General features: G+C 49.2%; 1 long non-coding RNA gene across 1 annotated transcript in view; it reads left to right on the top strand.

Annotated features, from left to right (window-relative positions):
- LOC137546973 (uncharacterized) overlaps positions 1–26,838 on the top strand; it is a 59,210-nt gene extending 32,372 nt beyond the window's left edge. Inside the window, exons 3-4 of the long non-coding RNA XR_011026414.1 lie at positions 1,564–1,670; positions 26,738–26,838. This is a non-coding gene — a long non-coding RNA (uncharacterized lncRNA). The remainder of the gene's footprint in view (positions 1–1,563; positions 1,671–26,737) is intronic.
- Positions 26,839–27,405: the final 567 nt, after the last annotated feature.

Here is a 27,405-nt window from a genome sequence, read left to right on the forward strand (position 1 = left end):
CCTTATATACTTACCCAGGGCTTCCTTCAACCCCTTGCAGCCGACATGTCTTACGCCACAGCTCCACTCGCAGTCGCCGGCCCAGTGCAGAGGCTGACCTCCTCTACTGCACCTGCGCAAGCGCCGCTGTCAGTCAACTCCACGTTGTCCACCGTGTACTGCACAGGCGCAGTAGTTCTGTGCCTGCGCAGTACACTGCAGAAAACGTGGACTCGATTGACAAGCAGCGCTCGCACAGTTGCAGTAAGGACGACATGGAGGTCGTCCTGCGCATTGTCGGGGAAAGGGGGCCAGCGGAGCTGTGGCGAGGGACATAGCGGCTGACAGGGTCTGGAGGAAGCCCCGGGTAAGTAGTACAGGAGGTAGCATAACTTAATTGATGACTCCTTTAAAAGCATAGAGTTTATTGCTATGTACTTTCTGTAAGCTCTGGTTTTGAGGGACCCCTGTTCAATACAGATCTCCACATCCAAAAAATGCCACCCAAAATGCCCGTAAATTGCACATTAAAAGTGTTAACATTCAAAAATGTGAGAAACTCTGTAAACTCGACATCCGTCCCATTCCAAGTTAGGAGGACATTGGCCACAAAATGGAACTATCCTCCGATTTATAGGTGCATCGAGATTGGAGTCATTGAGAACCACCTAGCTCTCCCATTCCCAGAGATCAGATCAGTGATTTTAAACTAAGAATAAAAGAAAAGATATGTGAACGGTTTCATATAATATGGCCTGCTATCTCCCCACCTGAATACATTATGCAATTATCAATATATTTATATCAACAATTATTGATAATATATCAAACTTGCATTATTTATCAAAATCCTTATAAAGGCATTCCATAACCGTTTCTAAATTCAAATATATCTAAATGAAGAAGTAATGAAGCAAAGAAAATGCTCTTAACTTTTCCAAATAAAATGGATTAAAGGAAACCTAAAACCAAGTAAAGAAAATGGGTTTCACTTTCCTGGAGCTTCTACCAGCCCCCTGTAGCCGGGTGGGCCCTAGCAGGTCTTCAACGATCCTCCATTCCCTCGCCGTGGCTTCATTTCGGTTTCGCCAACTGGGAGTCAGCGGGCTACTGTGCCTGCATGGCGCTGGCAACGCGTATCCTTGTTCACGTTGCTGTCCGCAATAGCATCCTAAAACCGAAACTAAGCCGCAGCGAGGGAATGGAGGATTGTTGAGGACTGGCGAGGGCACACCCGGCTACAGGGGGCAGGAAAGTGAAACACATTTTCTTTACTTGGTTTTAGGCACACTTTAAAGGCTCTCTGTAGCCTGATCAGTTGTTTACTCTGACACTTACAGGCTGACACAGCCCAGTGGCAGACATACAGTTGTGCTGGTTGTGCAGCCAAATGAGGGATCCATGACTTTAGAGGCCTATGTGACCTCTGCAGGGTTGTATAACCCACAAGGCACTGAGACCCCTGCACCTGGCCTTGTGAATCCATTCAATGCCTGCGGCAGGCCCTCTAAATTGCAGAGTACAAGTAAAATAGAGTGAAGAGGTAATTGACTTCTCCAGTCGATCACGTTCCTTCCCTTTCAGCATCCCTATCTCCATGGCACCAGTGACATCTCATCATGTGACCCGTTAGCATTATGTGATGATAGACACTGCTGGAGCCTTACAGACCAGGAATAAGGAAGAGTAAGGTAAGTAATCACATTGCTGGAGCCCAGAGAGGTGAGTGACCGGCTCGAGACACACTGCAGAGCGCGGTGCCGGTGCTCCAACAAATTTAACCTACACCGTTGAGCTAACCTACATCCCATAGACTTTACTATCCCCTCCCCCTCCCTTAAAGAGAACCCGAGGTGGCATTGCATTATGTTACTGGGGCACAGAGGCTGGTTGGGCACACTAACATCAGCCTCTGTTGCCCCATCGTGTGCCTCAAAGACCCCCCTGCTCGCCGCTATACTCTCCGCAGTGCTGGCGACACGCAGCGCGTCGCCAGCACAATGTTTACCCTAGCGCTGTCTGTCAGCGCCGCTCCTCCGCATCGCCGCTACCCGCCCTCGTCCCTTCCCTCCAATCAGCGGGAGGGAAGAGACATGGGCGGGTAGCGGCGATGAGGAGGCGGCGGAGCGGCGCTGACAGACAGCGCTAGGGTAAACATTGTGCTGGCGACACGCTGCGTGTCGCCAGCACTGCGGGGGTATAGCGGCGAGCAGGGGGGTCTTTGAGGCACACGATGGGGCAACAGAGGCTGGTGTTAGTGTGCCCAACCAGCCTCTGTGCCCCACTAGCATAATGCAATGCCACCTCGGGTTCTCTTTAACCCTCCTACGTTTGATAGTGAATGTAGGCTGATTCGACGGGTAGGTTATTTTGTCGGTGCACCCGGCCGTTTGCACTATGTCTGTTTTAAAAACCGCTCCCATTGACTTGTATTAAAATTGTGGCAATATCGCTGCGATCGCAATATTTTGAAAAGTTGCAGTTGCAGCAATTTTGCTGTGATTTTTCACTGTAATTTGTATGCAAGTCAATGGAAGTGGTTTTTTTTAACGCAGCGGTGTGTCTAAGGCCTAAATGTGCGTCTTTGTAAGCAGGAAAAGAACAATAGTACAGACGATGACAGCGTTTCTGGTTGAAACATTGGCAGTTTAAGCCCGGGTGCAGCAACAACCCATTGGACCTCTCTTTGGATACAAACTCCCCCATGTGGCAGGTAAAATATACTCACACCTACACTCCTTTCCCACCTGGCACCCTCTACCTACATAGGACAGGGCAGCAGTGCAATATTAATCTGCTCTAGTGCTATGTCGGGTCTCTTCTGTACTTCCTGGCAGCTGCACGCTCTGTGCTTCCATACCTACAGCTCCCGATCACATGTCATTCATTTAGAGCCAAAGGTTTGCAGCATAGAGCATGTGTCTGTCAGGAATATTAGCAGGGACCCAAAGCAGGAGGGGATCTAGCTACCTAAAACCAGGTGGCACCTTCTACTACCTAATACCTCAGTGGCACCTATGGCTATCTAATACTATTTGAAGGCACCATTGGCTACCTAGTACTATTTTAGGGAAACCTCTGGCTACCCATTACTATCTGACTCACAGGACTTTTAGATACTATAGACAGGAAGGATAGGAGCAGATCTAGCTGCCTAATACTGACATCTACCTACTTCCTGTCTTTAAAGGGAGCACCTATGCCTGGGTTTAATGGAAGCACCTATGCCTGGCTGTGTTGGGAGCACCTATGCCTGGCTGTGTTGGGAGCACCTATGCCTGGCTGTGTTGGGAGCACCTATGCCTGGCTGTGTTGGGAGCACCTATGCCTGGCTGTGTTGGGAGCACCTATGCCTGGCTGTATTGGGAGCACCTATGCCTGGCTGTATTGGGAGCACCCATGCCTGGCTGTATTGGGAGCACCCATGCCTGGCTGTATTGGGAGCACCCATACCTGGCTGTATTGGGAGCACCCATGCCTGGCTGTATTGGGAGCACCCATGCCTGGCTGTATTGGGAGCACCCATGCCTGGCTGTATTGGGAGCACCCATGCCTGGCTGTATTGGGAGCACCCATGCCTGGCTGTATTGGGAGCACCCATGCCTGGCTGTATTGGGAGCACCTATGCCTGGCTGTATTGGGTGCACCTATGCCTGGCTATATTGGGTGCACCTATGCCTGGCTATATTGGGAGCACCTATGCCTGGCTATATTGGTAGCACCTATGCCTGGCTATATTGGGAGCACCTATGCCTGGCTATATTGGGAGCACCTATGCCTGGCTATATTGGGAGCACCTATGCCTGGCTGTATTGGGAGCACCTATGCCTGGCTGCACTGGGAGCACCTATGCTTGGCTATAATAGAAGAACGTATGCCTGCCTGTAGTGGGAGCACTTATGCCTGGCTATAGTGGGAGCACTTATGCCTGGCTATAGTGGGAGCACTTATGCCTGGCTATAGTGGGAGCACTTATGCCTGGCTATAGTGGGAGCACTTATGCCTGGCTATAGTGGGAACACTTATGCCTGGCTATAGTGGGAGCACTTATGCCTGGCTATAGTGGGAGCACTTATGCCTGGCTATAGTGGGAGCACTTATGCCTGGCTATAGTGGGAGCACTTATGCCTGGCTATAGTGGGAGCACTTATGCCTGGCTATAGTGGGAGCACTTATGCCTGGCTATAGTGGGAGCACTTATGCCTGGCTATAGTGGGAGCACTTATGCCTGGCTATAGTGGGAGCACTTATGCCTGGCTATAGTGGGAGCACTTATGCCTGGCTATAGTGGGAGCACTTATGCCTGGCTATAGTGGGAGCACTTATGCCTGGCTATAGTGGGAGCACTTATGCCTGGCTATAGTGGGAGCACTTATGCCTGGCTATAGTGGGAGCACTTATGCCTGGCTATAGTGGGAGCACTTATGCCTGGCTATAGTGGGAGCACTTATGCCTGGCTATAGTGGGAGCACTTATGCCTGGCTATAGTGGGAGCACTTATGCCTGGCTATAGTGGGAGCACTTATGCCTGGCTATAGTGGGAGCACTTATGCCTGGCTATAGTGGGAGCACTTATGCCTGGCTATAGTGGGAGCACCTATGCCTGGCTATAGTGGGAGCACCTATGCCTGGCTATAGTGGGAGCACCTATGCCTGGCTATAGTGGGAGCACCCAAGCTTGGCTATAGTGGGAGCACCCATGCCTGGCTATAGTGGGAGCACCCATGCCTGGCTATAGTGGGAGCACCCATGCCTGGCTATAGTGGGAGCACCCATGCCTTGCTATAGTGGGAGCACCCATGCCTGGTGTCACAGGAGCCCTAGTGGCTGACCGCACTTAGCCTTCTAAACGGTGCCAGCGCACAGATCGTGCGAACTCTGGTCGCAGTCAATGCGCAGGAACCGTTAAGAATTAGCCGCAGACAACTCAGAAGGGAGCCTGTGAGACACGGGTAATTACAACGTCACCTACTGGTTCAGAGTAAACTGCCACCACCGCGGTTACTATGGGACCGTGGGGCCCACTAACTGACTGACTAATCCTGCGAATAAAACGGTTAAACACACGATATTCTGTCTAGCCAACAACAAACAAACAGTAGCGTATCTTCAGAGACCCGGGATCATTTCTGTGTGTGCTGATAAGCAGGGTAGCGAAACAGTGAATGACTTGGGGAAAGTCGTTTATTCACGCAATATAAATAATTAATATATACAGACATTTATGAAAATCAACAATTATTAAAACAGTAATAGCCAGTATGAAAAATAAAAGAAGGGCGAAAAATACTTAGTTCCTGGAAAGATGTCCTGTTTGTGGGAAAAATCAGAGTTCTGGTTTCCAATCAAGTTCAAGCAAAACGGTTTCAAGTTCTTAGAGTTCTTTGTTCAGATGGGTCAGCAAAATGGCCACCAGCCCTATGTCCTCTGGCTGGCAGCAGATTGTCATGAAGATGGTAAAGGGAGGAAAACTCCTTCCCAGGCAGCTCATTCACTTTTTATGGAGCTGAGCTCAGAGGCGGGCTCCCAGAGTCGGCCCTCCAGGCCGGACTATGGTAATCACATGTGGGCAGGGGCTTTAGCAACCTCATAATCCTGACATGTTCCCTAGGCAGACCTGCGCGGCCGGCCCACAAATAATAAGTACATATTCTCGATCCCCAGAACCTACCGATTAATATGATATCAAACTTGGGCATGTTTGCATGCCTGGTTAAAAAACGGTGGAATTCCCAGAGTTCTGTTTAGGACAGTGGCCCAAATTTAATATCAAAACACTCACAAGATCCGGACCAGCAGAATGATATAACTTTCACATTTCTCACCTGAACGGTATTGCTTAAACATGCTCAAAATACTAAACTCCATGCTTTCTAATATGGCTCCGGACGGTCTGAGCAGAGCAGATTTTTTGAATAGCCCCCTGCTGGGAGCTCATCCTGTCTTCCCCAAAGGGCAGAGTGAGTTCTCTGCTGGCTAATTAACATCTAGGTGTCACCTGGTTCCCAGAGCCAAAAGGGAAATTGTGCCTTCCACAGGGAATATGTCCCAGCTAATTAACACCTTCCCCCCAGGCTGTCACTGTAGCTTAGGAACAGCTGGGGAATCTGTCTTAGCTGAGGGATACTTCTTATCAAATCTTGGTTCTATTGATCTGAAGCGCAATCGATGCAGGAATCGAGTGCGATCGTTCTTTACTTCACGGGCGGTGCCAGGACGCGCCTGCGTCCCCGCAACCGTCCGTGACAGCCCTCCCCCTTGTCCGCGGCTCAGCCACTCATCCGCAAGATGTGTGGCGGCGCTGCTAACCTGGCTGACGGGCCTCGAGTTGCCGGTACGGCGGGAAAACCTATTGGAGCCTGTGGCTCGGTTCCCCTGGACCGGTCGCGGTCTGCTACCCTCAGGGTTGACCCAACATGGACCGTTCTGGACAGGGCGTTTGCGCCACTGCAGTCGGACGTGGTGCCTGCCGGGACTGCTGACAACGGGCAGTGGGTTGGTTAGGTCAACAGCCAGCCCACGCAGGGTTCCCCTGCTGAGTGGCTGTGGACCTAAGGGAACCCCGCGGGAATCCCTGGACCTTCCCAGCTCCTGACAGACGGCACATGCCCTGCAGTAGTTTGCTACATCCCTGTTCATCCGGGGCCAATAAAACTGGTTCCGAATACCGGCGAGTGTCTTGCGGACACCCGAGTGCCCTGTCAGAGGATTACCATGTGCGGATTTCAGCACATGTCCCCTGAACGCACTCGGGACCACAAGCCACTTGGTATTCGCGTGGGATCTACCTGTAGGGGGCTGTACAGACTCACTGTACAGTCTCCCACCTTCCCAGTACACCTTGAAAGCGGCCCCGTCTGCGAGGGGCTCAGCGGCTTGCTGCCTGAGCACCTCCAGGCTTGGGTCACTTTGTAGTGCAGCTGAGAATACGGCGCTGTCAGTTTCAGCCAACTGGCTCATGTCACACGAGGCCAGCGGCTGAAAGGTCTCATCCCTGCGGTCAGAGGAGGGGGAGGAGGCCGGAACCCCCTCCACCTGTTCTGAGCTCAGGTTCTGAGCAGTGCAGCTGCGCGGTACTGCTAGCACAGGTACACTGTCAGAATGGCACAGACGGACAGTACTCAAATCCATACCTCCCAACTTTTCAATGTCCCAAAACGGGACAATTAGGCCACACCCCTGGCCACGCCCCCAACCCCCTAGTCACGCCCACCCCAGGGGAAAAAAAAGTTTTGTTTTTTTTAAAATAATTTTGTTATTAAATTACTCCCAAATGGGAGGGTGCCGGGGTGGTTGTGGTGAGGAGGAGGAGGGGGGTGGCCAGGCAGAGAGAGGGGGGAAAAAAAGCAGATCGAGGCACCAGCCCGCCCGGTATGCGGCATGTATGGCCGCCGCCGCCATCATTATCCTTCTCCCTCCCTCCTAATGTGTCCCCCAGTGTCCCCGGCTTCCCCCCGCACAGTAATATGGGCAGCGGAGCAGGCAGTGAGTCTTACCACTGCCTCTCCGCTGCGTACCGAGATCTCCTCTGATCTTCCTGTGACGTCACAGGAAGCGAGAAGATCAGAGGAGATCCCGGTACGCAGCGGAGAGGCAGTGGTAAGACTCACTGCCCATATTACTGTGCGGGGGGAAGCCGGGGACACTGGGGGACACATTAGGAAGGAGGGAGGGAGAAATAAATAGCGGCGGTAATCCATCCCGCATGCAGATCCCCGGGGCTGGTGCCTCGATCAATTTTTTTCCTTCTCTCTGCCCAGCGGCCGGGACAGAAGGGGGGCAGCGCGGGATGGCGGGAGGGGCCCCCCAAATCGGTACAGTCCCGATCAAATTGGGACTGTTGGGGACTATGCTCAAATCATCATTGCATGCAGTAATGATATTGACAGGTATAGACATTTTTTCATTACAGACAGGTTGTACAGTAAACTCAGGTACAGTTACAGCATCATCACAACAGACAGTCTGTACATCAAACTCAGGTGCCTTTGAAGCAGGCACTATTGAACCTGGTACCCTTGAACTGGGCACATTCAACCCACCTCCCCCTGGTGCTCCCCCAAGTGTATAAAGTACCTGGTGGTGGGTGGAGAGTCCGTCTCCTTCCGTGAGCGACAAGGCGGTCGTGGCAGGTTCATAGTAGGACACAAGCTTGCCCAAATCAGTCCCTAGCAACACAGGGACTGGGAGATCCTTCATAACCCCAACAACCCTTTCGTGGACCCCTCCCACTCCCCAATCCAGCTTCACTCTGGCGTGGGCTATGTGGAAAAGGGTGCCCTCTACTCCAGTAAGCAAATTAACAACACTGGTGCACTGGTCCCTTCGTGTGCAGAGTTCACCCTCTGGAGAGATAAATCCCTTCGGAGGGGAAGGCAGGTTGAAGGCCAAACTGTAGAGACTTTAATTAAACAACCGCCACTCAAAAAACTGTCTGCAAAAATATTTATTAGTAGAAGAACACGTGAAAAACCATCCCTCTTAAAAGGTAACCCTTTAAAAACAAGACGTGGGTTTAGCACACAAGGAGTACTCCTGGACACAAACTCACAAGCCACCTTTCAACACACATCCACACTCAGATCTGAGTCGGCCGACCCTAGTCGCATGTGCGTGTGTACCTAACTGGGAATTGCATTAACCAGCAGGACAGTCTCAGCGTAACTCTTCACTTCCAATGAAGCTAATACAGTGGGCTCCTTAGATGGATAAGATAGCCTCTCACTGTCGCTGCACCTTGTCCATATTGTAATGGTATAAGCATTCCACCCAGCTTGCCTGTTCAGACGGCGTGCTCCCTCTCATAGTGCATCAGCATGGTCCACAGTTCTCTGAGCACACAAAGGTTTCCCTTGTGGGACAACAAAATGGGTACCTTGTTTTCACCTGATTCCAGGCAGTCCGCCGCGGCGTCCCGCGGCCAGCAGGTACCTGCAATCACCCAAGGCTCTCCGTCTGTCAGTGCAAGACGCTGTTAGTAGATTTCGGCTTGTGGCGGTCCGGCTACTCCTCTGACCCAACGTCTCCAAGCCCCGCCCACACTGTGTGTCCAGGAGTACTCCTTGTGTGCTAAACCCACGTCTTGTTTTTAAAGGGTTACCTTTTAAGAGGGATGGTTTTTCACGTGTTCTTTTACTAATAAATATTTTTGCAGACAGTTTTTTGAGTGGCGGTTGTTTAATTAAAGTCTCTACTCCAGTAAGGGCAAGGGATCGGCTGGAGCTGATGCTCTCCTTTGGCACAAGATGTGAGTGAACTAACGTGATGTCAGCTCCGGTGTCCCGAAATCCGGTGACAACTTTGCCGTTCACTCTAACAAGTTGCTGCTGGTCGGTTCGGTCGCGGATTTCCTTTCCGCGGGCAAACAGGACAAAATCGGATGATCCAGGCTGTGGTTCGCTGGCGGGCTGCCTCTGCTGTGGGTGAGGTGCAGGTGATGCAGATGATCCAGGTGCTGGTGGTGTCTGTCTCCGCTCCGGACAGTCGAATTTCATGTGTCCGGGCTGGCGGCAGTAGTGACAGGTGACCTCTCCAGGCGCTGCGGGCCTGGGTGCAGCAGCTGCGCTGGGTGGCCTCTGTGGCGGACGGCTCACAGGGGCAGGAGGGTCTGCCGAGGTATTGGGCTGACCTCCTCTCCAGCTGGATGGGACAGTTCTGCGTGTATCAGCCACCCGGGTAGTTGCAAAAGTCTCAGCAAGGTCTGCAGCGAGAGTGGCTGAAGCCGGCTTGCGTTCTGGCACAAATTGTCGTACATCAGCAGGGCAAATGTTCAGAAATTGTTCCAGGACTATCAAGTCCTCCAGGACGCCATAAGACCCTTTGGTGAGGCCGAGTGTCCACTGGCGGAGTGTGGTGAGCAAGCTGCTGACCACATCTCGGTACGAATCAGAAGACTTTTTCTGCCAGGCCCTGAACTTTTTGCGATAGGCTTCTGGCGTCAGCTGGTACTTAGTAATGATAGCGTCTTTTATAGCATCATAATCATTATCCTTTTCCGCAGGCAATTCTGCGAAAGCATCAAGCGCTTTGTAGCGCAGCAAAGGTGTCAGATGTCTGGCCCACTGGTCTTGGGACAGACGATACTGACGGCATGCTTTTTCAAAAGACCGCAAAAACAAGTCAATGTCAGTGTCTTTTTCAATATTAGCAAATTTAAATTTTGCACTTACGGGTGCTGCAGCTCCTTCAGCAGGGAGGCTGGGCGGTGAACTCCGGCTGGCCTGTTGCACCTTTGCCATGTTGAGCTCATGCTGTCGTCTCTCCCGCGCCTCTGCGGCATCCCTCTCCGCGTGGCGTTCAGCAGCAGCAGCAGCTTTGCGTTCTGCAGATTGGCGCTCCCGTTCCTCTCGTGCTTCCATGTACTGCATGTACTTTTCCAGGTCAGTCTCCATCAGCTTTTGTAATGCCTGCTGCATTACCGGGTCAGCACCCATGGACAGTCCAGTACTGGCCAGTTCCGGGCGAGTAATGTCAGAAACTCTGGGATTGGGGTATATACTGACAGTCTCTGGCGTAACTGTTGCAACAGGGCCCGCAGGATGCTCAACCTCTGTACGCCTAAGATCTTCAGCCTCTGGTTCCCCTTGATTGTCAGATGGGCTGGTATCCACCTCAGCGGACACTCCCGGCTCCCGCAGTTGCTGGGCATCCCATCTGGACAAGTCTGCTATCAGGTCCCGTTTTGTCTTGCAGGGGATGCCAATGCCCCTCTCTTCGCAAAGATTTTCCAGGTCTGCTAGGCACATGTTCTGGTAGTTCCCGGACATTTCCATGCCAAATAAAATAGAACTTTGGGGAAGGGGTACTGGCTACACAGTCTCTCTGTATATATAAAAAATATATTGCCTTCCAGCTACACCAACGAATTAGTTCGTTTCTCGATAGCGCTAGCGCTATCGCAGATACTTTCAGCACAACACAGATCCCAACCGCTGCCTAACACTGTCACAGGAGCCCTAGTGGCTGACCGCACTTAGCCTTCTAAACGGTGCCAGCGCACAGATCGTGCGAACTCTGGTCGCAGTCAATGCGCAGGAACCGTTAAGAATTAGCCGCAGACAACTCAGAAGGGAGCCTGTGAGACACGGGTAATTACAACGTCACCTACTGGTTCAGAGTAAACTGCCACCACCGCGGTTACTATGGGACCGTGGGGCCCACTAACTGACTGACTAATCCTGCGAATAAAACGGTTAAACACACGATATTCTGTCTAGCCAACAACAAACAAACAGTAGCGTATCTTCAGAGACCCGGGATCATTTCTGTGTGTGCTGATAAGCAGGGTAGCGAAACAGTGAATGACTTGGGGAAAGTCGTTTATTCACGCAATATAAATAATTAATATATACAGACAATTATGAAAATCAACAATTATTAAAACAGTAATAGCCAGTATGAAAAATAAAAGAAGGGAGAAAAATACTTAGTTCCTGGAAAGATGTCCTGTTTGTGGGAAAAATCAGAGTTCTGGTTTCCAATCAAGTTCAAGCAAAACGGTTTCAAGTTCTTAGAGTTCTTTGTTCAGATGGGTCAGCAAAATGGCCACCAGCCCTATGTCCTCTGGCTGGCAGCAGATTGTCATGAAGATGGTAAAGGGAGGAAAACTCCTTCCCAGGCAGCTCATTCACTTTTTATGGAGCTGAGCTCAGAGGCGGGCTCCCAGAGTCGGCCCTCCAGGCCGGACTATGGTAATCACATGTGGGCAGGGGCTTTAGCAACCTCATAATCCTGACATGTTCCCTAGGCAGACCTGCGCGGCCGGCCCACAAATAATAAGTACATATTCTCGATCCCCAGAACCTACCGATTAATATGATATCAAACTTGGGCATGTTTGCATGCCTGGTTAAAAAACGGTGGAATTCCCAGAGTTCTGTTTAGGACAGTGGCCCAAATTTAATATCAAAACACTCACAAGATCCGGACCAGCAGAATGATATAACTTTCACATTTCTCACCTGAACGGTATTGCTTAAACATGCTCAAAATACTAAACTCCATGCTTTCTAATATGGCTCTGGACGGTCTGAGCAGAGCAGATTTTTTGAATAGCCCCCTGCTGGGAGCTCATCCTGTCTTCCCCAAAGGGCAGAGTGAGTTCTCTGCTGGCTAATTAACATCTAGGTGTCACCTGGTTCCCAGAGCCAAACGGGAAATTGTGCCTTCCACAGGGAATATGTCCCAGCTAATTAACACCTTCCCCCCAGGCTGTCACTGTAGCTTAGGAACAGCTGGGGAATCTGTCTTAGCTGAGGGATACTTCTTATCAAATCTTGGTTCTATTGATCTGAAGCGCAATCGATGCAGGAATCGAGTGCGATCGTTCTTTACTTCACGGGCGGTTCCAGGACGCGCCTGCGTCCCCGCAACCGTCCATGACACCTGGCTATAGTGGGAGCACCCATGCCTGGCTATAGTGGGGGCACCCAAGTCGGGCTTTAATGGGAGCACCTATGCCCAAGGGTGTGCTCATTTTTGTTGCCAGCTGTCTAAACATTAATGGCTGTGTTAAGATATTTTGATGGGACAGCAAATTTACACTTTTATTTTACATTGTATCAAAGTTTCATAGCTTCAGTGTTGTCCCATGAAAAGAAATCATAAAATATTTTCAAAAATGTGAGGGTTGTACTTCTGTGAGATACTGTAAGTCATTACATGCACATAATGCAAGATTCAGTATGTAGGATGGACTAGCTGCCATTTAAAAGATAGAGCAAGGGAGCATATTAATGATGTCCAGAAAAGGAGAAACACTGTGTCCTGACATGTCTTAGTTCTGCACAGGTCAGTCTGAAGACTTTTACCATACAGGCTATTGAGTAGGCTTCTATCAGAGAAACGAATAGATTTAGGGCCTGTTTCCACTGCACGCAGAAAACTGACTCCAATGATTGCCTATGGGAAATCTGCATCAGAAAAATCGCGTTCAGTGGAAACAGGCCCATAGACATTCATTGGAGTCAGTTTTCTGCATGCAGAATCTGCGTGTAGTGGAAACAGGCCCTTAAACAGTTAAAGGATACCTTAGCGCTAACTTAAAGGACAACTGAAGAGAGAAGACTATGGAGGATGCCATATTAATTCCCTTTTAAACAAAACCAGTTGCCTGTCAGATGCGCTCATCTACTTGGCTGCAGTAGTGTCTGAATCACACCAGAAACAAGCATGCAGTAAATCTTGTCAGATCTGACAAAAATGTCAAACAACTGATCTGCTTATGCTTGTTCAGGGTCTATGGCTAAAGGTATTAGAGGCAGAGGAGCGGCAGGGCTGCCAGGCAACTAGTATTGCTTAAAAGGAAATAAACATGGCAGCCTCCATATAACTCTCACTTAAGTTGTCCTTTAACCACTTCACCACTGAGGGGTTTTACCCCCTGAGCACCAGAGCAATTTTCACCTTTCAGCGCTCCTTCCATTCATTCGTCTATAACTTTATCATTACTTATCGCAATGAAATGAACTATATCTTGTTTTTTTCCGCCACCAATTAGGCTTTCTTTAGGTGGAACATTATGCCAAGAATTATTTTTTTCTAAATGTGTTTTAATGGGAAAATAGGAAAAATGTGGGGAAAAAAATAATTATTTTTCAGTTTTCGGCCATTATAGTTTTTAAATAATGCATGCTACTGTAATTAAAACCCATGAAATGTATTTGCCCTTTTGTCCCGGTTATAAAACCATTTAAATTATGTCCCTATCACAATGTTTGGCGCCAATATTTTATTTGGAAATAAAGGTGCATTTTTTTCATTTTTGCGTCCATCCCTAATTACAAGCCCATAGTTTATAAAGTAACAGTGTTATACCCTCTTGACATAAATATTTAAAAAGTTCAGTCCCTAAGGTAACTATTTATCTATTTTTTTTAATTGTAAATTTTTTAATTTTTTTTTTTTAATTACAAAAAAAAAAAATGGGGAGTGTGGGAGGTAATGAGTTAATTTTATGTGTAAAAGTCATTTATTTGTATGTGAAAAATGTGTAGGGTGTAGTTTACTATTTGGCCACAAGATGGCCACAGTAACTTTTTGTTTTAATGCGACCTCCAAGCTTACTTCCGGAAGCTTGGAGGAAGTATAAGGAGGCTGGACACGTGAGTTTTTTCTCACAATGATCGCGCTGCCCATAGGAGAGCAGCGGATCATTGCGGGGCTTAGATCAACGAACGGGAATGGATTTTCCCGTTCATTGATCTCTGGGCGAGCGGGCGGCGGCGTGTTTACTAGCGGCGGGCGGCGTGTTTACGAGCGGGAGCGCGGACAGCGTCGGGAACGCGGAAAGTACGTATTTCTCCGTCCCTGGTTGTTAAAGGATGGAAAAAGGGGCGGAGAAATACGTACGCGCGGGGGTAAAGTGGTTAAATTCAAGAAGGACGACTAATCTGTGTATGGGGAGCGGGGCGGATTCTTACTGTACCTCCCATGCCCCGGCGTCTCCCTCTGTTCTCCGGTAATAATCCAATCCTCTTCTTGGTCGGAGTGGTCGGTGACCTCTGACCGGGACATACAGTGCTGTGCATGCTCAGTATGTGCGCTAGGGCATCCTGCGACCACTTGAACGCGCTTACGCCACATGGCGTTGCTGCAGAGTATGGTCACAAAGCGCCCTAGTGGACATACTGCGCATGCACAGCGCAGTATGTCCGGGTCGGAGGTCAATGACTGCGCCGAACAGGAAGAGGAGAATTTGGATTATTACTGGAGTACGGAGGGAAACCAAGGCACGGGAGGTGCGGTAAGAACACAGACCACATGCACACATTAAACTTCCTTTTTGATTTGAAGTTAGCGCTAAAGTATCCTTTAAAGAGCCCATACATCTCACTGATCGAATCTGCTCAGTAAAAGATCTGTCGGCTGCCCATACACTGCAGGCCAATTCCCGATCATTTTTGGTCAGAATTGGTCAGTGATTAGCCAATCACAAAGGGAGCCTGGAACCCACTAGCAGTAAGTTACTAAGCCATTTCCAAGCACCTGTGATTTGACAAGCTCTTGCTAATGTAATGCTATGGGGGTGATCCCACTCGAGGGCTGTGATTTTATAAAAATCCCCATAGCATTGTATTAACAAGAGCTTCTCAGGTCACTAGCGCTTAGAAAAGGCTGCTAGAGAGTTTGAGCCCTAAAAGTGTGTACCAGGCTTAACCACCCTGGCGTTCTATTAAGATCGCCAGGGCGGCTGCGGGAGGGTTTTTTTTAAATTAAAAAAAAACTATTTCATGCAGCCAACTGAAAGTTGGCTGCATGAAAGCCCCCTAGAGGGCGCTCCGGAGGCGTTCTTCCGATCGCCTCCGGCGCCCAGAATAAACAAGGAAGGCCGCAATGAGCGGCCTTCCTTGTTTTGCTTAGATCGTCGCCATAGCGACGAGCGGAGTGACGTCATGGACGTCAGCCGACGTCCTGACGTCAGCCGCCTCCGATCCAGCCCTTAGCGCTGGCCGGAACTTTTTGTTCCGGCTACGCTGGGCTCAGGCGGCTGGGGGGACCCTCTTTCGCCGCTGCTCGCGGCGAATCGCCGCAGAGCGGCGGCGATCGGGCAGCACACGCGGCTGGCAAAGTGCTGACCTGAGTCCTAAATAAATCCACAAACTGACTCCCTGTGTGTTGTGCATAGGCTTACCGCACCTCCGGCAGCCCCACATCTGCCTCTGCTTCCCTATCACTTCCGCTGTGTGGGTCCTGGTCGGTCAGCGCCCTCTGACTTGGACTTACTACGCTGCGCATGTGCAGTATGTCCGCTTGGGTGCCTAGTGACCGCGCTCGCTGGTGACCCCAGGTGCTCTACAGACATACTGCGCCTACCCAGTGTAGTATGTCTGGGTCAAGGGTTGCCGGAAACGGAAGCAGACGCTGGGCCACTGGAGGTTCGGTAAGCCTATGCCTCCTCCTCAGGAAGTGAACTCTTTGATCTGGAAAAGAATACATTAAATGTATTTATTCTTAAAAACGCGAACGCAATCGCTCCACAATACGGTTTTGTGAGCGTTTTGCGTTTTCTATACCTTCCATTGAGGCGAAATAGCGTCAAAAATGGCTCCAGCACCGCTTTACAAGGAGGAACGCAAACGAGCTGCTCACATGTGAACTATCTCATACAGAATCATTGTGTAAGCGCTTTCAGGGTGATTTTGAAAAATCACCCGCGCTTAAAAAATAACAAAAGCGCCTGCAGTGTGAACAAGCCCTAAAAGTATTAGGCTGGGTGCGAGTTTTCTGTCGTGAGGTTTTTTTGTGTGTGTGCGTATTTAGTGCGGTTTTGGTGCTTTTGCGGTGGCGTTTTTTTTTTCGCATATGCATTTTTCCAATGTTTTGCGGGCGTTTTTTATGCATTTGGGGTTCGCATATACAAAACGCATATGCGTTTTTATATGCGTTTTTCAATTGCTTTTTATGCAAATCACTAGGAAGACAGCAGGAAGCGAAAATACAATAAAAAACGCATGAAAAACGCAAACTATTGCGTTACCATTGATGTTCATTATTGATGCATTTTTGAAAATCATGCAAAAAAAACAGCGTTTTTAAAAATGCATGTTTGAAAATGCACCAAAAACGCATATGCGTTTTTTAATATACAAGTGCCAGCGATTTTCAAAATAGCCCTTTAAGTGCTTGTGCAATAAATCCTTATAGGATAGTTCATATCAGCGCGTTTTGTTGGATTTCCGCTCAGCAAAGCAATGCATGTACCATTTTTAGGAAGATTTTGTTACAATGGAAGGTATAGGATAAACGCAAAAAACGCTCACAAAATTGCTTTGTGTGGCAATTGCGTTCGCGTTTTCATGAATAAATACATTGTAGTGTTGTCCGGATCATGAACGATTCGGATCTTTGATCCGAATCTCTTTTGTGAGACGAATCATCCAAATCAAAATGAGTGATTCGGATCGCAAAGGGGGCGGGGCCAGGAGCGGCACGCCCCCCTCTCTTTCTCAGCGGGCAGCGGAGTCCTGGAAGCAGAGCAGAGATGGATCGCTCTGTTGGAGGGGAGCCAGCCTTGCAGGGACAGGTAGATCAGAGAGAGGGGACATCGGTGCCACTGCCAGATACAGTATGTGTAGAGCACACATACTGGATATAATGTGCTGCTCATTATAGGCTGTCTGTTCCGTAGTGCTGCATAGTGAACAAATGGGAAACGTTTGGCTCAGAAGCACAGTTCAGTAACTCTGAAGACAGCGTGCTGGGCTAGAATGACAGGCACTGTGATTGCAGTGCAATATGATCCTCCTGCACTGCTCTAAACAGCTGCACTTCACTTCTGGGAATGCTTTGGGGAATGCTTTCTTTCACTGTGCGACGTTTGCATGCAAAGTCTACTGATGAACATATAGGTGAAATATATGTAAAGCATATGATTACAGCATGTGTGCAAACAAACATTTCTGCTCTCTGCTCGTCCCTTCTCTGTCCACTCCCTGCTCGTCTCTGTCCACCATCTCCCCTTCTCTGTGTGTCCACCCCCCTCCCCTGATCTGTCCACCGCAGGGAAAGTCCTGTCCTGCTAGTCATTTCACCCCCGAATGCTTCCCTAGTAAAATGATCCGAGATTCGGGTCAAAGATCCGGATCTTTTCAATGATCCGATTCGAATCATCCGAATCATTGAAAAGATCCGAACTTCCCATCTCTAATACATTGTATTTATTCATTTCTGGATGAAAGAGTTCACTTCCTGACTGATGTCAGGAAGTGGAAAAACAGAATCGCTCTGCAAAAGTGTTTTGTACAAAATCGTAGCGCGCAGTGGAGCGCTGGGAGAGGGGGAAAAAAGCACAAAAAATGAAAAATGGCATCTGCAATTTTGATTTCAGATGTGAACAAAGCCTTAATGTTTTAAAATAATTGGATTTCATCCATTTTCATGGTTGCACCAGGTTTATATACGATTAGTTTAACACAATATGCATTTATAGACTACACATATTTCATGTCACATGTCTATTGATTGATGACTACAATCTTTTTGTGTAATATATGTGCTCATTCTATTCTGCCAGATATTTTAAGGGACCTCTGGAAGGATCATCTAACATGCAACCTAGGTAGGTGCCTGGGACCTAATTGGTGCAAGGGGGCCCAACTGACCACTCTCCTACTAAATTTCCTACCTTGCCCAGGGCTACATTTCATCTTAATGCATGAGGGTACATTTCCACTAGATGCATGCAATTTGCAAGTCCTTTTTCGGACACATGACTGTTCTTTAAAGGGAATCTGTAACGTCAAAACATCCCCTGGGGTTACTCACCTCGGGTGGGGGAAGCCTCAGGATTCTAATGAGGCTTCCCACGCCGTCCTCTGTCCCTCAGGGGTCTCGCTGCGGCCCTCCATACAAGATGACGTCATTATTTACCTTCCCGGCTCCTGCGCAGGCGCTCTGACGGCTGTCGGCTCCGAAGTAGGCGGAAATACCCGATCGCCGTCGGGTCTGCTCTACTGCGCAGGCGCAAGTTTCCGGCGCCTGCGCAGTAGAGCGGACCCGACTGAGATCGGGTATTTCCGTCTACTTCGGAGCCGTAAGCCGCCACAGCGCCCCCGCTGGAGCCAGCAAAGGTAAATATTGAATTGACAGTCGGGTCTGTCGCTGGCTGTTCGGAGGGCTGCAGCGAGACCCCCGTGGGACAGAGGACGGCGTGGGAAGCCTCATTAGGATCCCGAGGCTTCCCCCACCCGAGGTGAGTACCCCCCAGGGGATGTTTTTGATGTTACAGAGTCTCTTTAAGGATTCATGCACTTTATGCATTGTAAAATGTGTACAAGATCGCAGATGCAGTGCACAGCTTTGAGAACAGTTTAGAAGCAGCAGTGCTCATGGATGTGGCCATAAGCAAGGTAGTAGTTTTGCCCCCCTCCTCCCATGGTCCTTTTGGTAACCTGAAATGAGAGGGTCAAAGTGGCAGTAGGGCCCCCTGACACACAGTAGGCCCCAGGCACCTGCCTATGTTGGCATGTGGATGATCCTGCTCTGGCAGTGCTGTTTGGAACTACACAATATCATTTCTGTAGTGAATTTAAAAAGAACAGTGTTCACATCACATATGATTAATTGGAGAAATGCACACATTGTCATGGGCAAAAACGTGTATAGAGTGCATAATGCCTAACATTTCAGCAGGGAAATGCCCACCAGGAGGGGCGGGGAGACTGCGCTCCTCCCCCTCATCCTTCTACATCAGCGGTTCCCAACCCATGTGCCGCGACACATTCATGTGTCGCGGCAGCTGCTGGTATGTGTCGCCGCAGTTTCAGTGTCCCCGCTCTGGCTCCTATTTAGCCTCTCAACTGCTGCTGTAACTCCTCTTCTGCTCTGTTTGTAATGAGGGCTACAAGAAAATGGCCGTCGGAGTCCACACTCGTGGACATAGTTGGCCATTTTTTTGTAGTCCTGCTCTATACAAACAGAGCAGATGAGGAGTTACAGCAGCAGCTACAGGGCTAAATAGGAGCCAAAGCGGGAACACAGAGGATGCAGTGACACAGAGTAGAGGTGAAGTGGGAGGCAGAGCATAGCATAGTAAAGCATAGCTAGTTTATACTGATTTGTACTGCTTGGCTCTGCACTTATTTAGAAGTCTTTGGATATCTAAAAGCAATATTTCCAGCATCTCTTTGTGTAGCATTACTGTACTGGCCCATTCATTATACAGAGATAAAGAATGTGTGTGTGTGTGTGTGTAATGTCATGTGTATGTATGTAGGATTCTGGAACACATTGAAGGGATGCACTTTTTAACTTTACAACCTTATTTCTGCTCATTCATAACTTCCTGCCAGGAAGTTAATCTAGATCATTGTTAGATCAGTTCCAGAGCACAACAGGCATGTTGGTGAAACAGTCTGATTGTCTCACATATTTGCTGTGTATGTATGTAACATCTGGTGAGGTTTTGTTTTTTTGTTTTCCCAAAGCACACCTGAACCGGCTGTGTACGTCCTCAACCACACTCCTGTAGCTTGGCAGCAGCAGCAACCACTGATTAGAAGCCGCCACTGTGCCAGCAACAGTAACAGCCACTGATTAGCAGCTGCCACTGTGCCAGCAGCAGTAGAGCCACTGATTAGCAGCTGCCACTGTGCCAGCAGCAGTAGAGCCACTGATTAGCAGCCACCACTATGCCAGCAGCAGTAACAGCCACTGATCAGCAGCCGGCCACTGTGCCAGCAGCAGTAACCGCCACTGATTAGCAGCAGCCACTGTGCCAGCAGCAGCAACAGCCACTGATTAGCAGCAGCCACTGTGCCAGCAGCAGCAACAGCCACGGAATAGCAGCGGCCACTGTGCCAGCAGCAGTAACAGCCACTGATTAGCAGCGGCCACTGTGCCAGCAGCAATAACAGCCATTGTGCCAGCAGCTGCCACTATGTCAGCAGTAGTAGATGACACTGATTAGCAGCTGCAACTATGCCTGCAGCAGTGGCAGCCACTTATTAGCAGTTGCCAGCAATAGCGTGTCACGGAGATGTGAACGTTTGGCGTGATGTATCACGGCTTGAAAAAGGTTGGGAACCACTGTTCTACATGGCCGCATCTCAGCTTATAGGCACTGCACTGTATGTAGGTGTGACTCAGGGACCGCCCCGCCCCACCTGCTATCATCCACTGCTGCTCTCCCTTCAGTGCCGACAGGGAGGAGCCTGATCCTAGATCGTCCCGCCCATTTATATGTAATTTCTGCCAACAAGTGGCAATCTAGGGGGCACAGCAGTGTACTGTTCTGTTTAATGGATGCCCCGCCCCCTTACTTAATTGCAGCAGCAACCACATCTTTCTCCCCTGCAGCTGCATTTATCTGAGTTGCCAAACAAGAGGAGAATTGAGGCTCGAGCTAAGCTCTGCCCGTCAGTCAAAGCTCGGGACCCGGCCCCGCCGCCAACATTCCAATCTTCGCTCCGAGGGTTCTAAGCCACGCCTCCACAAACGTAAGCAAGAAGGGAGCGAGAGTCGGGGTTCGCTCTTTAGACTCTCCCTGTATATGTATATGTATATATAATATAATATATTTAGTTTCAAAAGCATGCTGTACATGTCACACATGGTTAATCGAAGAAATGCACAAATTAAAATGGGCAAAAACCTGTATTGTGTGCATAAAACCTAACATTCCAGCCGGCGAAGGGCCACCAGGAGGGGCGGGGAGACTGCGCTCCTCCCCCTCATCCTTCTACATGACAGCGTCTCAGCTTATGGGCACTGCATTGTATGTAGGTGTGACTCAGGCACCGCCCCCGCCCTGCCTGCTATCATCCACCGCTGCCCTCCCTTCAATGCTGACAGGGAGGGGCCTGATCCTGGATCTCCCGCCCATTTATATGTAATTCCTGCCAACAAGTGGCTACAAAGGGACAGGCAGGCCGGGTACTGTTCTGTTCAATGGCTGCCCCGCCCCCGTACTTACTTGCTGAACCGCACCTTCTTCCTCCTCTGCAGCAAGAGGAGTGTATCGATGCTCGAGCTAAGCTCCGCCCCTAAGTGTCAGTCAAAGCTCGGGACCAGGCTCCGCCTTAATGGGCTAAGCCACGCCCCCACAGACGTCAGGAGGGAGCAGAGCGTGAGTCTGGCCTCGCTCCCTAGTTTCTCCCCGGTATATATACAGCCTGTATTCTATAGTAGTATAGTATGCTCACTATGCTGTCCTAAACTGTGCAGACTGGCCATAGAGGAGGGGGAAGCTGCTGCTGTGCTGCATCCGCCCTTGCCCCGCCCACTCTTTCAGCTAAGTGCACAGTAGTTCCTATGAGTGTGGAGTAGAGATGGGAAGTTCGGATCTTTTCAATGATCCGGATGATTCGAATCGGATCATTGAAGAGATCCGGATCTTTGATCCGAATCTCGGATCATTTTACTACCGGAAGCATTCGGGGGTGAAATGAACAGCAGGACAGGTCTGTGGACAGGAGAAGGGGAGGGGGGAGGACACACAGAGAAGGGGAGAAGATGGACAGAGGGCAGGGAGTGGACAGAGAAGGGAGGAGCAGAGAGCAGAAATGTTTGCACGTAATACCCACATGCTGAAGTCATATGCTTTACATATATTTCACCTATATGTTCATCTGTACACTTTGAAAGAAAAGGTCGCACAGTGAAAGAAAGCATTCCCAGAAGATAAGTGCAGCTGTGCTGAGTGCAGGAGGATTATATTGCCTTTCAATCACACTGTCTGCAAAGTTACTGAGCTGTGCTGAGCCAAAAGCTTCCAATGTGTTCACTGTGCAGCACAACTACGGAAGAGACAGCCTATAATGAGCAGCACATTGCAGCCAGTATGTGTGCTCTACACATATCTGGCAGTGGCACCCATGTCCCCTCTCTCTCATCTACCTGTCCCTGCAAGGCTGCCTCCCATCCAACAGAGCGATCCCTGCTTCCAGGACCCCGCTGCCCGCTGAGAGGGGGCGTGTCGCTCCTGGCCCCGCCCCTTTTGCGATCCGAATCGTTCATTTTGATGATTCGGATGATCGACTCATAAAATAGATTCGGATCAAAGATCCGAATCGTTCATGATCCGGACAACACTAGTGTGGAGTGGGGTGAGTCCCATTGTGTCTGACTGACTGTGTGGTTGTGTTGTGTGACTGTGTGTGTGACTGTGTGTGTGAGTGAGAGAATGTTTTTTGTGTGAGAATGATGGAAGAGAGGAGATAAGGGGGCAGGCAAATGGTGGAGAGAGTGTTGAGGGGAGTGGTGAAAGAGACAGAATTGTGTGAAGGTGAAAGTGGTAAAACAGCAAAGAGCATAATATAGAAAAGTTAAACAAAACCTGAGTGGCATATGTGTGTATTTATACTGACCTGAGGCTTTCTCCAGCCCCATGAGAAGCGTTGGCTCCCTGTCCAGCCGCTCCATTGCCCTGTAATCCCCTCCGGTAATCTTTCTGGCCGCGCTCTCCTGTGCACCCCGTCGCAGTCCCGCAGCTGGGAGCAGCCCGTGCAGTACTACTGTGTAGGCTGGTGGTGTAATGGTTAAGGGCTCTGCCTCTGACACAGGAGACCAGGGTTCGAATCTCGGCTCTGCCTGTTCAGTAAGCCAGCACTAATTCAGTAGGAGACCTTTGGCAAGTCTCCCTTACACTGCTACTGCCAATAGAGCGCGCCCTAGTGGCTGCTGCTCTGCTCTAGCGCTTTGAGTCCGCAAGGAGAAAAGCGCAATATAAATGTTATTTGTCTTGTCTTGTCTTTGTCTAGGCCTAGAATGCCCCTGGGCTGGGAGCGTGGCGAGGGGGTGTGCGGCTGCGCATGCCCAGAAGCACACAACTGGCCAGATTACCAAAGGGCGCATAGCAGGAGGACAGCGAGGGGGCCCACGCCCCTCATGGGGCTAGAGGAAGTCCCAGATAAGTGACAATTCACAGAACGATGTTGTGTAGACACCTCCCTAGCCTTGAGGCTAGCAATGTGTTCTGTTGCCATGGAGAGGGGGCAGAAGGACGATGATCAGTGGACAACAGGATGGTTCCAGTGGTAGGCGAGGCCTGTAAAAAAGCATTGCACAACAGTCATGCGCGACCATTTGGGGCCGTTAAGAATCCGACTGGACAGATATTTAACAGTGCCCGAGCAATATCAATTAGCGGCCATTATGCACGCATAATGATCAGCGGCTGAAACGATTATCACGTGTGCATGTAGCTTAAGAATGTACAGTAGAAGAGAGTGCTGGAGGGAGATGGCTCACAGTTTAAAAACAAACAAAAAAAAGATAAAGTTTCTGCTGATTTATCAGCATGCTATGCTGTGACTTGTAGTTCCACAGAGCCACGTTCCTCTCTGTGTGTTATTAGGGAGGGGGTTGTATCTGTTTGGGCAAACTGTGGACTATCCAGAATTGCGATACTCATGCATTAGCCCAGGCATGGGCAAACTTGGCCCTCCAGCTGTTAAGAAACTACAAGTCCCACAATGCACTGCAGTAGTCTTACAGCCACAGTCGTGACTCATAAAGGCAAATGCATTGTTGGACTTGTAGTTCCTTAACAGCTGGAGGGCCAAGTTTGCCCATGCCTGCATTAGCCCATCAATCGCAGATTGGGCATGAACAGCTGATCTGGCCAGCACTCACTCCTAACCTCTTCCAAACCCTATCCTGTCTGATGCCCAACACTAACCTGAGTGCCCAACACCAATCTCCCCTCTCCTGGGCCTAACACTAACCTCACCTTCTCATATGCCTTATGCTGGGAACACACAATGCCATTTCCCATACGATCAACAGGTGATCGGACGGAACTTGTACCATATGTACACGTATAAACTGCTCCAGATCGATAAAGGGATCGATTTTCCGATTATAACTTTGCAAAATCGATCCTTTTCTCGACCAAAAACCGATCGGACATGACAGAAATAATCGACCGATTACTGTCGATTGGACTAGAAGTTGCATCTTGTTCCCAGCATTAAGGTGCCCATCAGTGATTGTACAAACTTACCAAATCTATTTAGTAGAAAGGTAGACTGAGTTAGTATTAAATAGAAGTTTCAGATCCCTCATATTACACAGAAGTGGTAAGATTGTACAATCAAGATTGTACTATAAATGGACACCTTTAAAGGATCCCTGAGGTGAGAGGGAGATGGAGGTTGCCAAATTTATTTCTTTGTAAACCATGCCAGTTGCCTGGCAGCTCTTGTAATCTTCTGGCATAAGTAGTGTCTGAATCAAAACCCTGGAACAAGCGTATGGCTAATTCAGTCAAACCTGATTCAGCCGAGTCAGAGTACCTGATCTGCTGCATGCTTGTTCAGGGTCCATGGCGAAAGAGACACAGGATCAGCAGGGCTGCCAGGCAACTGGTATTGTTTAAAAGGAAATAAATATGGCAGCCTCAATATTCCTCTCACCTCGGATTCCCTTTAACCACTTAAGGACCACAGTCTTTTCGCCCCTTAAGGACCAGAGCTTTTTTTTCAATTCAGACCACTGCATAACATGAACGCTTAGAGGGACGTAGGAGGCAGAAAAAGCTAGGCTTCCGAGAGAAGCTGTCGCTTTTTCTGTGGGGGAGAGGAATCAGTGATCGGGCACCATGGCCCGATTCACTGATTCCCTGGCTAACGAACCGCGGGCCGGGAGTGCACATAGCCTCCTGGACGTAGCTTCTACGTCCAGGAGGTGAAAGTAGTTAAAGGCGTCATCAGCAAAATAGTGCTGCCCCCTTATATACTTACCCAGGGCTTCCTTCAGCCCCTTGCAGCCAACATGTCCCACGCCGCAGCTCCACTCGCAGTCGCCGGCCCAGTGCAGAGGCTGACCTCCTCTACTGCACCTGCGCAAGCGCCGCTGTCAATCAACTCCACGTTGTCCACAGTGTACTGCACAGGCGCAGTAGTTCTGCGCCTGCACAGTACACTGCAGAAAACGTGGACTCTATTGACAAGCAGTGCTCGCACAGTTGCAGTAAGGACGACATGGAGGTCGTCCTGCGCACTGTCGGGGAAGGGGGGCCAGCGGAGCTGTGGCGAGGGACATAGCGGCTGACAGGGTCTGGAGGAAGCCCCGGGTAAGTAGTACAGGAGGTAGCATAACTTAATTGATGACTCCTTTAAAAGCATAGAGTTTATTGCTATGTACTTTCTGTAAGCTCTGGTTTTGAGGGACCCCTGTGAAATACAGTTCTCCAAATCCAAAAAATGCCACCCAAAATGCCCGTAAATTGCATATTAAAAGTGTTAACATTCAAAAATGTGAGAAACTCTGTAAACTCGACATCCGTCCCATTCCAAGTTAGGAGGACATTGGCCACAAAACGGTACAATCCTCCGATTGTAGGTGCATCGAGATTGGAGTCATTGAGAACCACCTAGCTCTCCCATTCCCAGAGATCAGATCAGATCAGTGATTTTAAACTAAGAATAAAAGAAAAGATATGTGAACGGTTTCATATAATATGGCCTGCTATCTCCCCACCTGAATACATTATGCAATTATCAATATATTTATGTCAACGATTATTGATAATATATCAAACTTGCATTATTTCTCAAAATCATTATAAAGGCATTCCATAACAGTTTCTAAATTCAAATATATCTAAATGAAGAAGTAATGAAGCAAAGAAAATGCTCTTAACTTTTCCAGATAAAATGGATTAAAGGAAACCTAAAACCAAGTAAAGAAAATGGGTTTCACTTTCCTGGGGCTTCTACCAGCCCCCTGTAGCCGGGTGGGCCCTAGCAAGTCTTTAACGATCCTCCATTCCCTCACCGTGGCTTCATTTCGGTTTCGCCAACTGGGAGTCAGTGGGCTACTGTGCCTGCATGGCGCTGGCAACGCGTATCCTTGTTCACGTTGCTGTCCGCAATAGCGTCCTAAAACCGAAACTAAGCCGCAGCGAGGGAATGGAAGATTGTTGAGGACTGGCGAGGGCACACCCGGCTACAGGGGGCTGGTAGAAGCCCCAGGATAGTGAAACCCATTTTCTTTACTTGGTTTTAGGCACACTTTAAAGGCTCTCTGTAGCCTGATCAGTTGTTTACTCTGACACTTACAGGCTGACACAGCCCAGTGGCAGACATACAGTTGTGCTGGTTGTGCAGCCAAATGAGGGATCCATGACTTTAGAGGCCTATGTGACCTCTGCAGGGTTGTATAACCCACAAGGCACTGAGACCCCTGCACCAGGCCTTGTGAATCCATTCAATGCCTGCGGCAGGCCCTCTAAATTGCAGAGTACAAGCAAAATAGAGTGAAGAGGTAATTGACTTCTCCAGGCTCCAGTAAGTCAATCACGTTCCTTCCCTTTCAGCATCCCTATCTCCATGGCACCAGTGACATCTCATCATGTGACCCGTTAGCATTATGTGATGATAGACACTGCTGGAGCCTTACAGACCAGGAATAAGGAAGAGTAAAGTAAGTAATCACATTGCTGGAGCCCAGAGAGGTGAGTGACCGGCTCAAGACACACTGCAGAGCGCGGTGCCGGTGCTCCAACAAATTTAACCTACACCGTTGAACTAACCTACATCCCATAGACTTTACTATCCCCTCCCCCTCCCTTAACCCTCCTGCTATACGTTTGATAGTGAATGTAGGCTGATTCGACGGGTAGATTATTTCGTCGGTGCACCCGGCCGTTTGCACTATGTCTGTTTTAAAAAATGCTCCCATTGACTTGTATTAAAATTGTGGCAATATCGCTGCGATCGCAATATTTTGAAAAGTTGCAGTTGCAGCAATTTTGCTGTGATTTTCACCGTAATTTGTATGCAAGTCAATAGGAGTGTTTTTTTTTTTTTTTAACGCAGCGGTGTGTCTAAGGCCTAAATGTGCATCTTTGTAAGCAGGAAAAGAACAATAGTACATTGAATTCCCGTCCAGACGATGACAGCGTTTCTGATTGAAACATTGTCAGTTTAAAGGATACTGCAGCCGAAAGGCTGCCGAGAGATAAAAACTGCAATGTGTAGGGAA

The sequence above is a fragment of the Hyperolius riggenbachi genome, chromosome 2 (genome assembly GCF_040937935.1).
Source record: "Hyperolius riggenbachi isolate aHypRig1 chromosome 2, aHypRig1.pri, whole genome shotgun sequence".
In the NCBI taxonomy this organism is placed as follows: Eukaryota; Metazoa; Chordata; class Amphibia; order Anura; family Hyperoliidae; genus Hyperolius; species Hyperolius riggenbachi.